The sequence below is a fragment of the Mus musculus genome, chromosome 15 (genome assembly GCF_000001635.26).
Source record: "Mus musculus strain C57BL/6J chromosome 15, GRCm38.p6 C57BL/6J".
NCBI lineage: Eukaryota > Metazoa > Chordata > Mammalia > Rodentia > Muridae > Mus > Mus musculus.
The window spans coordinates 62,100,607-62,115,237 of NC_000081.6; the positions used below are offsets into that span (position 1 = coordinate 62,100,607).

The window sequence follows — 14,631 nt, forward strand, 5'->3', positions numbered from 1 at the left end:
CCATGTGGATGCTGGGAGCCCAAACCAGGCCCCGAGAAAGCAACAATTCCTCACAACTGCTGAAACCATCCCTCCAGCCTTCAATTTATTTGTGCTTAAAAACTGTACTCATTAGCTGGGCATGGTGGTACAGGCCTTTAATCCCAGCACTCGGGAGGCAGAGGCGGGTAGATCTTGGTGAGTTTGAAGTCAGTCTCATCTACATAGAGTCTAGAGCAGCCAGGACTGCTCAGAGAAAGCCCGCCTCAAAAAATTGCATTTTTATTTATATGTATGAATATTTGTAGGTAGGCGCATAGGTCATAGATCACACGTGAAAATCAGAGGACAACTTGCAGGATTCAATTCTCACCCCAGGAATTGATTGCGGCTATTATGCTTGACAGGAAGTGCCTTTACTTAGCGAGCCCCATCGTCAGGTTTTATTTTATTTTTTTATAGTTCACTTACTAATATTATACAAATAGTATTTGCAATATTTACATTGTGTCGAAATTGCAATTTTTTTTTTTTTTTACATAGCATGATCTGAGATATTATACTGATAAGTACATAAAAGGTTTGTTCACTGACTGCAACTTAGGATTCCGATTATAAGTTCATTTATTTCCTAGGAATGCTGAAACAGATTGCCAGAAACTAATCCCAGCCCCCACATAGGGTCTCATGGAGCCCTGGCTAGTGGTAAACTCAACACAGAACTGAGAAGGAGAGTAAATGTTTGATCTCTCTGCCTCTGTCTCCAAAATGCCAGGATGTCAAATATCCAGGGCTGTGGATTGACCTCAAGGTATTTCTGTCTGCTAGACAAGCACTCTAACAATGGAACTACAGTCCTCACCTGAGCCCCTTAACATAAAAAAAAAAAAAAAAGAATTCAAGACAGAATATTCTTTAATTGCCCAGGCTAGCCTTTGAACTCCCTTTCAAGTTGTCAGGCTCAACTTGAACTTCTAACACCCCGCCTCTGTTCTATAGCATCTGAACATACATGGATTACAAATGTGTGCCAGCCTCTCTGGTCTCATGATGGTCCCTGAACACTGAGCAGCTGCCAGGCAGCATCAGATATTGTGGATCTGAGGCTGTGTTATAGTCCTAATTGCTCATAGCTTCTTGATGGAGAGAGGTCTGGGGATGTGCAAAGTCTCAAAGTCGTGTGGAGCTGAGGACGAGGAGAAAATACATCTGTGCTTTTTTTTTTTTTTTTTTTAAAAAAAAAAAAGAATATCCTACTTCTACATACTTGGGTCCATACTAAGCGAGTGGACCAGAGATGAGGTCAGGGTTGGGGTTTAAAATAGATGATGTCATGGAGGGCACTGATTGATTAGTCTTGGGGTCAGAAGTCGCTGAGGGAATGGATGAACCAGAAGAAGGTTGTCGTGTGACACGGACGTCCTGTACGGTGGTGGCTGCCATGGAATGTGTAAGGGCTTGGATATGGAGCCTTCTTCATTCCCGTTCATCCTATCGCTCCTGTGACTCATTCTGCCTTTCTGACCTGTGCTGTAGATATGGGGCTGGTTCCTGCCTGGTAAAGGTGTTAGGAGGTTTCATTGTGTTGTGGCTGTTGGTGTGCGAGGCCTCCAGTCTCCATGATGCTCGGTGGACGTGAGCTTTCGGAGGTAGCATCACTGTGACCTGACGGTTAAGCAGAGAGTCTGATGAAGTAACTCATCCTCTTTGCTCTATACTAACCCTTCCCTTTCTTGACATGCCTGTGGTCTCCTTCCAGCCTGCAGGGAGCTGACTACTTTCTTCCTCAACTTCCTGTGGCCCAGAGGCCTCTGAGCCCTTCTCATACTCAAGATTCTTAGTGGCCGGGTGAGAACTAAGCACTGAGGTTTGTCCTAATTCCTTTCCCAGCTTCTCTAGTGGTGGTAGGATCTGTTCTCCTAGGCTAAGACGTGGAGACCCCCTGGGAACTGCAGTGGCTTCTTGCCCACTCTGATCTGAGCAGTCCTGTAAATAAGGAAACCAAACCCTTTGTGGGAGTCAGTTTTATTATCTCTATGAACAAATACCCAAGGGGGAAAAAAATAAAGAGAGAAGGGTTTTGTATTAGTTAGGGTTCTCTAGAGGAACAGAACTTATAGAATGAATATGTATATATATAGATACATATATTCAAGTTGACAACCAAGAGTAGCCATCCCAGAGATAGTTTAGCTCACTGTTTCAGAGGGCTCAGTCCATTTTGGCCCTTTGCTGCAGGACAGTCGTGCCAGTAGCAGCCAGGAAAAAGCAGATGCCTGCTCCAGGCTGCCTTTCCCATTTCTTCCACACAGATCCAAGTCCTTGGGATGGAAATGCCCACGCTCAAAGCGGATCTCACTCCCTTAGTTAATCCTTTCTGTGCACACCCTCACCAACACTCTAAATGTGGTCTGATGATCTTCCTGGTGCTCCTCGGTGGGTTAGGTTGAAGACCAAGGTAAATCTTCACACCCTTTGTGAAACTCCAGTGAGTCCATGTAAGCATCGCATGAGCCTCATGTACGGGAGTCCCAGCTGTCCAGGGTGATGGTGGCTCTGCGTGCATTGTTTTACATCCTGTCCTTTTTGTAGATCTCAACAGATGAACCCAGGGGACATTTGTTGTTTTTAACTGAACAAAGATAAAAGTTTTAAAATTTATTTATGTATATGAATGTTCAATGTATATGCCTATGTGACAGAAGAAAGCATTGGATCCTATTATTGCTGCTTGTGAGCCACTGTATTGTTGCTGGGAATTGAACTCAGGACCTCTGGAAGAGTAACCAGTGGGCAGTGGTGGAGCACGCCTTTAAATTAATCCCAGCACTTGGGAGGCAGAGGCAGGCAGATTTCTGAGTTCGAGGCCAGCCTGGTCTACAGAGTGAGTTCCAGGACAGCCAGGGCTACACAGAGAAACCCTGTCTCGAAAAACAAGAACACAAAATGAGTAACTAGTCCTCTTAACCACTGAACCATCTCTTCAGGCCAAAGAGATTCTTTTCTCTTTCTGCCTTTCTGTCTTCCCTCCCTCCCTCCCTCCCTCCCTCCCTCCCTCCCTCCCTCCCTCCCTCCCTCCCTCCCTCCCTCCCTCCTTCCCTCCCTTCCTCCTTCCTTCCTTCCTTCCTTCCTAACTTTATTTTATTCTATGGATATGGATGTTTTGTCTATATGTTTGTATGTGTACCATGTGTGTGCCTAGTGTGAGTGAAGGTCAGAAGAGGGTGGCACATCCCTTAAAACTAGAATTCCAGATGCTGTGCCAATAACTAAACCCAGTTCTGAATCCAGGAACAGCATCTCTCAGTGCCTCAAAGACATACTTTCAAAGGATGTGCTAGAGGCCCGAAGGTCTTCACACTCTGGCTTATTGGGTCCCTGACCCAATTCATATTCCATTCCCTGAGTGTGAGAAGGAGCCAGTGCTAGAAAGCTTGTGCATCCTGAAACAGCTGATCTCTGTTAAGGCAGCAGCTTGGGGAAGAAAGGAAAGGAAGGGAAAATGAAGTCTGTCTACAGAAGGATAGTTACAGTGTTGTCTGAGAGCAGACCCTGAAATGTCTTTCTAGTGTAGACAAGACCTAGACTTTGGCATACAAGTACCTGGTCTCCATGACTGCTGCTTCTGTGCGTCAGGGAGGAAGGAAAGGAGATGTCTTCATTGTCAAGTTTAAGAGGCTGTAATTTTCCAATTGAGGGGGTATTTGTGGGAGGCAGTGAGGCTGGGCCAGCCTTCCCTCCCAGGACCATTTGCTAGCCCCTGCAGTCAGTACTGTGGTCCGTGGGCTGCGTTCGTTATTCAGGCATTCTGATGGACTTCTACTTCCCGGGTTGGAGACTGATATTGTTGGACAGTTCTAGAAGTTAGAGAAGGGGAGTGAGACACTCATATGTGTGTGTACTTATATGTAGTGTCATGGAAGAATGGGGACACACTGGGACACAAAATGGGTACTGGGGAAGACTTCTGAGCTTCATTTTCTGCTAACTGTAGCACCTTGTGTTACCCCTGCAGCTTGCAAAGCATCCCCTGGACCCGTGTTCAAGGGAGTTCAGACACAAAGCCCTTTGCTCTATTGCTGGTGGGTAGGACACTGAAGCAGCCTGCGGTTCTCATCAGTATCTGCTTGCAGGCGTCAGCTGGTACAAATACCTAGGAGGGAGGGTGGTCAAAAAGGAAGTGACACATTTGGGCCTGACAGTCTGGGAGACAGAGAGGAAAGAGGCACAGCCAAGAGAAAGGACCCCGGGGCTGTGCTTTCTCGTGGGGCAATTTTCTGTGTCACAAAGCCAGAGCTTGCTTCCTGATGAAGCCACCCCCTGGATGTCTTCCAGGCACGGCCAGCTGACAGCAGCAGCTTGTGACAAGATGGTGTGGAGAGTCCGGGAGCCCCTGTAGATGCCCATTCTCAAGTCAGAGGGCCTGTTTCTATGTCTTGATGGTCCCGTGGTATACTTTCCCAGGAAAGTCTTAAAAAGTGTAAGCCCTCTTTCACACACACACACACACACACACACACACACACACACACGCACACTAGCAGCTCAAGCACATAAGTGGGCACATGCACAGTCAGATGTGGAGCCAGCAAGCACCTGGATAGACAGAGTATTACCCCTTTCAGAAGGTCTGCTCCCACACCAGTTACTCAGTGTAACTTAGTTTTGCTTTCTTCTTTTGCTATTTTAATTAACTATTGCTCTTCATTTGTGTGTGCATGCACACATCCAAGGAGAACTTTGTGGAATTGGCTCTTTCCTTCTACCCTGTATGTGGGTTCCAAGGATTGAACTCATGCCACCAGGCTTGTTGCACCACTTGTCTTGGCTTCTAAGAGCACAGAGAGGTTTATTTAGGTTTTTTTTTTTTTTTTTTTGTGTGTGTGTGTGTGTGTGTGTGTGTGTCATGGTAAATACACATTCCTGTGGTCTTTCTTTGTCCGCCGCTCTCTGCAGCCTCATTGATCTTTGCAGTAAGTGCTATACACCGCTGAGACTCAGTTGGTGCTCATTGCTCCTTGGATTCTCCGTGTGGTTTTAAAGCTTATCTTATAGCGTCTGTACCCTTCTAGAGAGACAGACATTCAGGGTTGAAGACACTTGAAGCCCTGGTGTGGCAAGCCCCGCCTTGATGTTTTCTGACAGACAAGAGTACGATGAATTATCTTTTCTCCTGAGCATCCTCACTGGCTCTGTTCTTGGTCAGGAACCACCCCTTGATGAGAGGAATGCTCACCCAGTCATGTGAGAATTCTTCTTCAGGTCCTAGAACTTTAACGGACTTGATCCAGCAACGTAAACTTTCCTTCAGGGCTTGAGATTTGTCTGTTGGCCTCTGTAAATGTTTAACTATGTCTTTGCCCCCTTATTGCTAACTGAGGTTGTGCTGAGAACCACAGCTGTGTCTTTCCTCTGCATGTCTCTTCCCCCTCTTAGAGATTAAATGGACTCCAGGTCTGAGAGTCAGCTGCTGGACTCCCCTGGTTGCTACCCTGGGCCTCAAATTCTGCAACCAAATAATAACCATTTATAATTCATAGCTCGATCTCTCCCTCTCCCTCTCCCTCTCTCCCTCCCTCCCTCCTTCCCTGTGTGTGTGTATGTGTCGATGAAATGAGATTGTATATGTAGGAAATGTCTAAAATTTTAATCATAGCCATCTTGGGTAGGTACTCTTCTTAAGGTAATGCAGGATGCTGGATCGGGCCTCTGATTGGGAAGACAGGTGACTGCCTACCTGGCGTCTGCTGTTCTCTTCCTATAGTGCATCACACTTACTGTCTGTGCCCTGGTGCCCCCCCCCCCCCCAATATTCTAGGAACTTCACTGGGAAATGCTTCTAGTGGGATGAATGACAGATGCTCTGCGAAGTGCCACTAGCGCTCTTAGGTGGTTAGGGAAGGTCAGGCCCCAGCCTCTGTGGTTTCTAGGATAATGTGAAAACACTGGATTGAGGAGACCAGCTTAGTAGCTGGACCAGTCTAGAAGGGCCCAGGAATAGCTGAATAAATAAGAGTAAGAGCCCCTAGGCCCTGTCCTGGAGAAGCAGCTCAGGCAGTAGGGCAGAACTTGGAGCCAGGCCAGCCTTTTGTGGTTGCTTTTAAAAAGAAACAAAACAAAGCCTGACTTCCGACCAGCTGACCCCTAAGCCTCTAAGCCTAGTAGCTCCCTGCTGGGACCTTTCAGACCTGCAGGGGAGCTTGGCTGGGTGCCAGGCCTGGCCTTCTGTCAGCCAAAGCAAGCCAGAGACTGACGCTCTCTCTCCCTCATCCATACTGTTGGTTCAGGCAGGCCCTATTCTCCTCCCAGCCAACTCTGAGGCTCTCCTGCCTGGAGGGTTAGCGACTGGGACCCAGTGTCCGTCGATGAAGGCTTTCCCCACACCATACCCTTCCTTTACCCCTAGGCCTTCCACTCACCCATATATATATATATATATATATTTTTTTTTTTTTAAGCACATTCCTCTGTGGACAGGTCAGGGTCAGATATAAGGAAGAATTGTTGATTGCTACTGTAGTCTGTGATTGTGCCAAAGTGGTTTTCTTCTCCCTTGTCTCAGGTCTGATTTTCTTAACTCTACTACGGTAAGAAGATGCCCTCCATCAGCAGGCCGTGTCTGCTGGGACCTCTCTGGAGACTTCCTGAACCCTGTGGATTTACAGTAAGATGCAGTTTCCTGGGGAGTAATTCTGGTGGATACAAATTCCGGAGTATTACACCTGGCTTGCCTGGAGATGTTACAAGTAGCTGGATGGATTCTTCAGCCTGGATGCCCACTGAAAACAAGGACCGAAACTAAGAGGATTGTATCTCTACCCTTGACTCAATGAGAATGTTTGTTGTCATCTCTCGGGCTACCTGGAGCTCCCTCTAAAATGTAAGCCCCTAAGACCCATCTCCTTTCAATGCAGTGTTTCTGGTATGTTCCTGTCTTTACACCAAGCTGTCCTGGATGCTGGTTGAGGGCTGTCTGTTGATGTGGCTGCTAGGAAGAGATCTGCTGTCTTCCGTGTCTGTCTATGTGTCTGGTATGACGCTGGGCGCCTGTGGGAGAAAGACAAAAAATAGAAGTTGTTCGAGTTAATGTTTCTTTCTTTTTCTTTTTTTCTTAAAGATTTATTTATTTATTTGTTTATCTATCTATTTATTTATTATATGGATGTACACTGTAGCTGTCTTCAGACAGCTCCAGAAGAGGGCGTCAGATCTCGTTACAGATGGTTGTGAGCTACCATGTGGTTGCTGGGATTTGAACTCAGGACCTTCAGAAGAGTAGTCGGGGTGCTCTTACCCACTGAGCCATCTCACCAGCCCCTCTAAGTTAAAATAATAATAAAAAGAAAATCCCCTCTGGAGCTACCCTTGCCTATGTTGATGGGTACTTACTGATTGAAGGGTCTTATTTCTGTCTAGACCCTAAATACCTCGAAGGCCAAGGCCTGAGGGGGATGACTATGTCTCTGAGACTTAGTGTATACCTGGTACTGGCCTCTCACCCTACAAGGATGATAAATGAAGATGTGATGGTTAATTCATTAAGACACTGGCAGTTCCATAGGGAAGATAGACACAATCCTTTCTTGGCTCTATGCCAAGAGCGGAGAACACCACGGGACCAGATGTTTGGTACCATGTGTGTCAGCAGGTGGCTGTTCTGAGTTTCAATCTCTACTACCCTATGTGACTCAGGGCCAGTGACAATCCAGTTCCCTTCCCTTCTCTCTTTGGCATGACTGAAGTTAGTATTCTCTTCTGTCACAGGGTTGGTGTTGAGGCTCACAACAGGCACTATGTGCTGAATATGTGCCTGATGCTTTGCACAGGGTCAGGACCATGCCAGAGCAGGGCAGCTTCTGGGGAGGGTGAGTGTTGGTTCCTTTAGAAACTTCTGTTTCTAAGCCAAGCCGGGTAAGCAGTGGCTCGGCTTGGACAGTAGGTTAAGGTTCATAGCTCCTGCAGCCCATGGGCAGGCTGAGCATCAAGTCTGCAATGGTTAGCCAGAGGGAGAGAGTAATGGATTTGACAACCGAGGCCTTTTTGGTTCTACATCGGACTGACGGGGAATCTTGACTCCTTAGGGGTTACAAGGTTGGTAGAATCCAGGGATGTTAACTGTAGTGCCAGGCTGCCCCAAGGAGAGTGATAGCCCCAGTAGGAGCTAGCACAATGTTCAGGTCACAATGCTCAGGTCACCGTTCAGCTGCCAAAGTGGAACTTGACATAGGGTCTGCTTGGGATGGGCTTCTTGGTCTTGTGTTCCCATGATGAACTTCTAGGCAGGCCTAAAAGTTCCACGCATACAGAGTCCTGTGTTTATGATATGCTGTTATTCACAGACCCTAGATGTACACCGACTTTATGCTGCAGCAGAGTTCATCTGGTGGGAGGGTGGCCCACGGTGGTTTCCTTGTAGCCCCACCGAACATAGATGTGAGCATGGTCCTTTGGAACAACTGCGTAATTCAGTCCGGCACTCCTTTGGAAGGGTTGTGTGTCTCCACTCTAGAGTTGAGAGTGAGGCTTATGACTTCCATAGGTATATGCTTAGGAGACGGTCAAGCTGGAAGCTAGGGTCAGCCGAAGGAGGAAGTTTTTCTCCTGGGGCTGGAGGTGTATGTGATGCGACTTTCTCCTGTCGTTGGCTTCTTATGCCCTTAAAACCTTCAGTCCTCCTTCCTCCACCTGAGAAAAACAGACTTTAGGGATTTCCACAGGGCTTGAGCATTACGGCTGAGACTGGGGCTGGAGTTGAGTCAGGCTGGGCAGACGGCATATGTTCTCAACCTATAGATGGGGGCACCCCCCTCCCCCCTGGCTGAATATCAGCTAACCTGCGTATCAGATATTTATATTATGATTCATAACAGTAGCAAAATTACAGTAGCAATGAAATAATTTTATGATGGTGGGGGAATAGTTTTACGAGGAAGTGTATTAAAGGGTCTCAGTACTGGGTTGAGAACCACTGGTTTGGAGAGAATTCTTTATGCTTTCGGTGAGTGGGGGCTTACTGGATAGGGTATTTGGAGCTATGCTCACAGACCTGCCTGATTTGGAGTGGTGACTGGAGTCATTTCAGGGAGGGGCTACTGCAGCTTTTAGCCCCACTATGTCTTCCTAGCCCCCCCTCCCCCATTCTTCCTCTGTGACAGCTATCTTTCACTTATTGCATAGCTCACAGCTCCTTTTCTCTGCTTCGATTGGTCACTCTCTAGAATAACCCTTCTGTGGTGGTTCTCTTCATCTCCTGCCCTTACAAGAGGGTGATGGTGGGCTCAGGCTCCGAAAGAAATAACACAGAACCATAACTGAGAAATAAGACAGTTGCTGAATGGGCATGGAACTAGCAGCTATCACCATTTATTAAGCCAGTGCAGGCGGCATGGCAAACACTGAACCACATATGTGTCAAAACAGGACCACGGGGTAGACATTGTTAGGATATGGGTTATAAAGCAAAGTAGGTTTCCCCAGGAAACACAATGCTGCCAGCCTCCACAGCCATGGGCCATGCTGCCTGGAGTTGAGAGATGTGACTCCTGCCCCCTTCTTGTCCCCTAGAGTGCCTATAATATAGAACAGGTCACCTTTCTTCTTTTGGTCTGTTTCCTCATTAGTAGGTAACTGAGAGATTTTTCTTCTAGGCTGAGGTGCTTGGGACTGAAAGAGTCTTTGTGGCACAAAGCACAAGCCAGGCAGATACCTGGATATGGCTTCTAGGGCCTGCAGTCTCTAGAACCGGGCCCAAAGAACAAGGGTCTCCCCAGGTGGATAATTGGTACTGTTGGTACTCATGCTTTAGATGCTAGCTGTTCTCCTGCTCTGGTGCTGTTTGTCCTGGCACTGGTGATGCTGGTGGCATTGGTTGTGGTGGTGTTGGTACTGATGACTTCTAAGGCAGCTCTGCCATTCCCTCTTGTGGCTACAAGAGTAGGCAGTATTTCTGTTTATGGTTCATGCCCTCAATTGTTCCTCAGCTACCTGCCATGTGTCCTGTCGATTGCTGTTTTCCATACTGGTTCTCCTTAGTGGGCTTCTGTGCTAATGGAAGGAAGCACTTGTGCTAGTGGAGGGCTGTCCCTCAAGATCCTTCATCCCTAGCGATAGCTGAGCGTCCTGGACCTGTTCCAATGCAGAGGTGCTGGGAACCATAGTGGGTCTGCACAGTTTGGCATGAAAAGAGTCTGGGCTTCTTTCTTTTCTAGTGTTCTTGGTGCCCTGCATGGGACTGTCTATGAACTGGGTTAAGTCCCCTGGACCACCTCATCTGCTGGGGTGAGGGTGGCCCTCTGCTTCACATTTGAAGATTCCGAGGTTCAAAGAGATCTACATAGTCATTAAGAGCATCTTGGTTCTTCACGTAGGTCCCAGAAACTATATTTATTTGGACTTGGCAAGCCTGTTTTAGAGAAAAATGATTGTTTTGTATGCAGCTTTAACAAATTTGTAAAGGAATTGCTACTGGCTTATGAGACCTTTGATGTCTTACATATCATCGCTAAGAGTACAAATATCTAACTTAATGGAAGATAATCCCCAGTTCCAGAATACATGGCGGCTCTTAGCCTTGACGGGGCCTCCACTTGGAGTATAGGTCCTTGTTTACAGATATTGTACTGTGACTGTAGAAAGCTCATGATATCACAGGAGCAAAACTTTGGAGCCTGTGACATGGGTTAGCCTGTGACATGGGTTAGCCTGTGACATGGGTTAGCTTGTGACATGGGTTAGCTATGGCTCCTGCTTTACATCTGGCAATACTGTGGCAACTGTGCTTCCCTCTGAATCTGGAAGATTCCTTATGAGATGGCTGCTTAGCTTGATCTGCAGCAACACACACACACACACACACACACACACACACACACATTCTGTAACCTATGGAGAACATCTTATTTATGTATGCTTTTATGCTTATTATGCATAAACCACACTTGTTTTATGTGTGTGGGGTTCTACCTCCATGTATATCTGTGTAGCATGTTCATGTATGTCTACACAGCATGTACACGCATGTCTGTACAGCACGTGCATGCAGTGCTTGCAGTCCTCCGTATACTCTGGAATTGCAGTTATAGGCAGTGGTTATCTCTCATGTGAGTGTTGGAATTGAGTTAGGTGAGTGCTGGGAATTGAATCAGGGTCCTCTGCAAGAGTAACCGGTACCCTTAACCACTATGCCATTCTTCCAGCTCCTGAGAGTAACTTATAATCATGTGAGGAATGCTGCCACTGCAGGCACTGTGTGGGTCCTGTCCACTCTGTTGTGCATATTGAATACCTAGTGTGCTTCAGTCAACCCCTCCATTACCCTAGGTTGACTCATGGCATAGTAAATATTCCCACTGTGCATTTGACTGGTGGCTTCATATCTTTCTCGTTCATTTCTTTTCAATGATTGGAGGCTGTTATCTCCCCCACAATGGTACAGTGAGAATGAAATAAAACACACATTTGAGCGTTTGAGTCAGCGGGTTGTTTGGGGACATATAACATCTATTCAGGGAATATTAGTTATTTTTAAGTAAATTGTTGAAGTAGAATTGGAAGATCAAAACATGCAGACACAGAGAAATAAGAAAATGCTGAAGATGTGTCATGACTCACGGAAATTTAATGTTCAATCTAGCTTTGGGTTTCCTAGTTACCACAGCATGCTGAGTGGGTTATATTTCTGTCTAAATTAAGGTTTGGCAAACTTCTCCTCCCCAGGGCTAGAAAGTAAATATTTTCAGCTTTGGGAGCCCTGCAGTTCTCTACTGCTCATCTGCCCAATGAGACTGCTGGGAAGCTGCCATTGGTGGTATGTAAATGAGTGGGTGTAGCTGTGTGCCAATAAAACTTTATTTACAAGACCTGGCCAAGGGCCCATAAGCTGTCGTTTGTTCTTGCTTTAAATGAGGAAACCTGTTTATCTTTGGAAGAAATTTCTCCTGGATCATAAACACTGGATAGGGTTTGTCATGAGATATAATATTTGTATGAAGCTGTGGAAACAGCAGATGGGTAGCGCATTCATTGGGTTTCACAGGAAACATAAAGAAGGCCTTCACACGGTCAGTTCATGCCTACTGTGTCTTAAGCTGTGATATTGACAGAGAGTACATGTACTTTGGCTGGGATAGGGGACTGGCAAGGGAGAGACCGTAGTGATAATTCAGCAAGGGCACGTTAGAGTGTTTGTTCTTAAGTATAGTGTTGAGTCCTGGATTGCATCCAGAGCTCAATGCTCCTTTGGAGCAAAATTAACCCTGTTTGGAAGCCTTCAGTTTCATAGCTGGTTGCTCTCCCTCTGCTTTCTTAAGCTCTTTGAGCTCTGCTTTGTCCATCTGCAAAGCTGAGTTGCACCAGGGCCGGGTCAGCTAGTGTTTGCTTTTTAGTTCCTTCCCACACGAGATCCAGGGGGAGGGTGAACTTCTCCAGCACTGGCCTGCAGGGGTGAGGATCATACCGTTGTTGTGGTTGGGTCTGTCGCTATGTATTGTAATTCTAAATTCTGTATCCCTATGTCTAGTTGCCTCTAGACACATATGTCAGCTTTTGTTGTGCAAACCTTGCTCCCTAATTTAAAGCTATTGGTTAATAAAGATGCCTACAGCCTGGAGCTGGGCAGAAGAAAGGTCGGGGAGGGGGCTTTGGTTCTAGGGCTTGGGGACTGAGGCAGAGATGATAGAGATGACAGAGAGATAAAGAGAGAGAGAGGATGCCATGGGGTAGGTGGATCATGAGCACATGACTAGTTGGTGTAGGAGCAGCCCAGGCACAACAGGGCAAGTGATATCTTGGGGTTACTGACAGGAAAGTAGACCAACTAGCATAGAGGGTTGGTATCTTCCCAGCTCTTATGCTTTAAGGCTTATTATCAATACAAATATTTTGTGTCTTTTCTTTGGAAACCAAATCACCTAAGGCGGGGTAGAAACCGCCAAATAATATTTACCACAACACAGTCCCCCTCTTCCTGTGAATATTTAGCCTGTGGGATTCCAGCGCTGACAAAGGCAAGAGATTCTAAGCAGTCATCTGTGTAACCTCCCAGCCTTTGGCCAAGCCCTGACTGAGTTTGGGTGACGGTAAGGCTTATAGTCACTGCACCAAAGATCTTGCCTGATATGGAGTGGGACTAGGCAGTGGCCACTGGAAACCTGGGTCAAAATGGGTGAGTATGGGCCTCTTCTCCCTGGTACTTGGCTCTCTGGAGTGAGACAAGGCTCTGGACAATTTAGCAACACTTGATGACTTGACCAAATAAACAGCCAGCCACAAACTCGCAGACTCCTTTTCACCCTTGGTCACCAGAAACTCTTTGTTATATGTTTAGGATCCATGAAGAGATGTAGAATAGTAAAAATAATTCTTTGGATGGAGTATTAGAAAACCTAGAACCATCTGATAATGGTGGGGCACACTTTTAGTCCCCGCACTTGGGAGGCAGAGGTGGATAGTTCTCTGTGAATTCAAGGCCAGTCTGATCTACAGGATGAATTCCAGGACATCCAAGGTAGTCAGTCACACAGAGAAACCTCATCTTGAAAACGAACAGAAACCTGGGGCCAACTAAGCAAAAGGGCTTTCTGGCTCTGTGACCTCCAATATAGATTGGTTGACCTCTCTGGGCCTTTCTTTTTCTCCCTCCTGGAGCTGGCTATTGTAAAACTAGATGCACTGAAGTGGGAAACCCAACCAGGGGTTAACTCTCTTCCTCAAGCCCCATGCACAGCAAATCCCTAATCCAATTCCACATCGCCAGGCAGATCGATTTTGTGACCATTGGGTTCTGAGTTCAAGTCAGCTCAGGCATTTCTTAGGACTTTTGGTGGCGGAGACTCTGACTTGGGGTGGCTGCCCAGGTGTGATACTTGGGCAGATGCCAAGAGGACAAATGAGCCCTATTAGTGAAAGTGTTGGAGATCCAGAGTGAGAGAGTGATAGCGGGACAGAGTGCTTAGGGAGGAGCCCTGAGTGGTGGAGAAGAAGGTGGCTTGGGAAATTCCCTACATGCCACACAGCAGCCCTTGTTGACTGCTATAGAGTTGGAAACATACAGTGATTTCCAGGACCTTGGAGCCTTCCTGTCACTTTTTTTTTTTTTTTTCCTGTAACACTGGGAATTCTCCAAGCTATCTCGGCCCCTTCATCTTCTAGTGACTTCCAGAAAGTCTATCCTCATTAGGGAATCTGCTGTGGAATTTGGAGGCTGTTTCTCTGGGTAATGTGAGTTATCTAGACAGTGGAAGTCACAAAGGGCCGTGGAACAGAGGGCCCGTTCCCACCCGCAGGGTTAATGCTCACTGGGGATGCTGCTTGTTTGTCTTGGACCAATGCCTTTTGAAGAAATAAATGAAAGAGAACCTAAGGCTGTGAGAAGCTGTGCTGCTCACGTTCAATAGAAGCTCTACTCTTGGACTTGGGTCCAGGAGGTCAAGCCCTGCCCTTCTATTTCAGATCTCTGTGGAGGCCTCTCTGGGCACTATATTTCAGCAGTTCTTAGGCAGGTGGCACAGTGCAGATGGTTCCTGCAAAACCTGTTACTCAGCATTAGGGCTTCCCTGTGGTGTTCATTCCAGGCTATATTTTTGGGGTGGGGATGGGGGAGGGGATCACTTCTAGAATCCTGCAACAAGTATCTATATACACAGTAGAATGTGT

General features: G+C 46.8%; 1 long non-coding RNA gene across 3 annotated transcripts in view; it reads left to right on the forward strand.

Annotated features, from left to right (window-relative positions):
* Pvt1 (Pvt1 oncogene) overlaps nucleotides 1–14,631 on the forward strand; it is a 222,230-nt gene that overhangs the window by 62,621 nt on the left and 144,978 nt on the right. For 2 of the 3 annotated variants that reach the window (NR_003368.2, NR_132746.1), the window contains exon 2: nucleotides 6,542–6,859. The exons of the other annotated variant lie outside the window; for it this stretch is intronic. This is a non-coding gene — a long non-coding RNA (Pvt1 oncogene). The remainder of the gene's footprint in view (nucleotides 1–6,541; nucleotides 6,860–14,631) is intronic. 3 annotated transcript variants of the gene reach the window in all.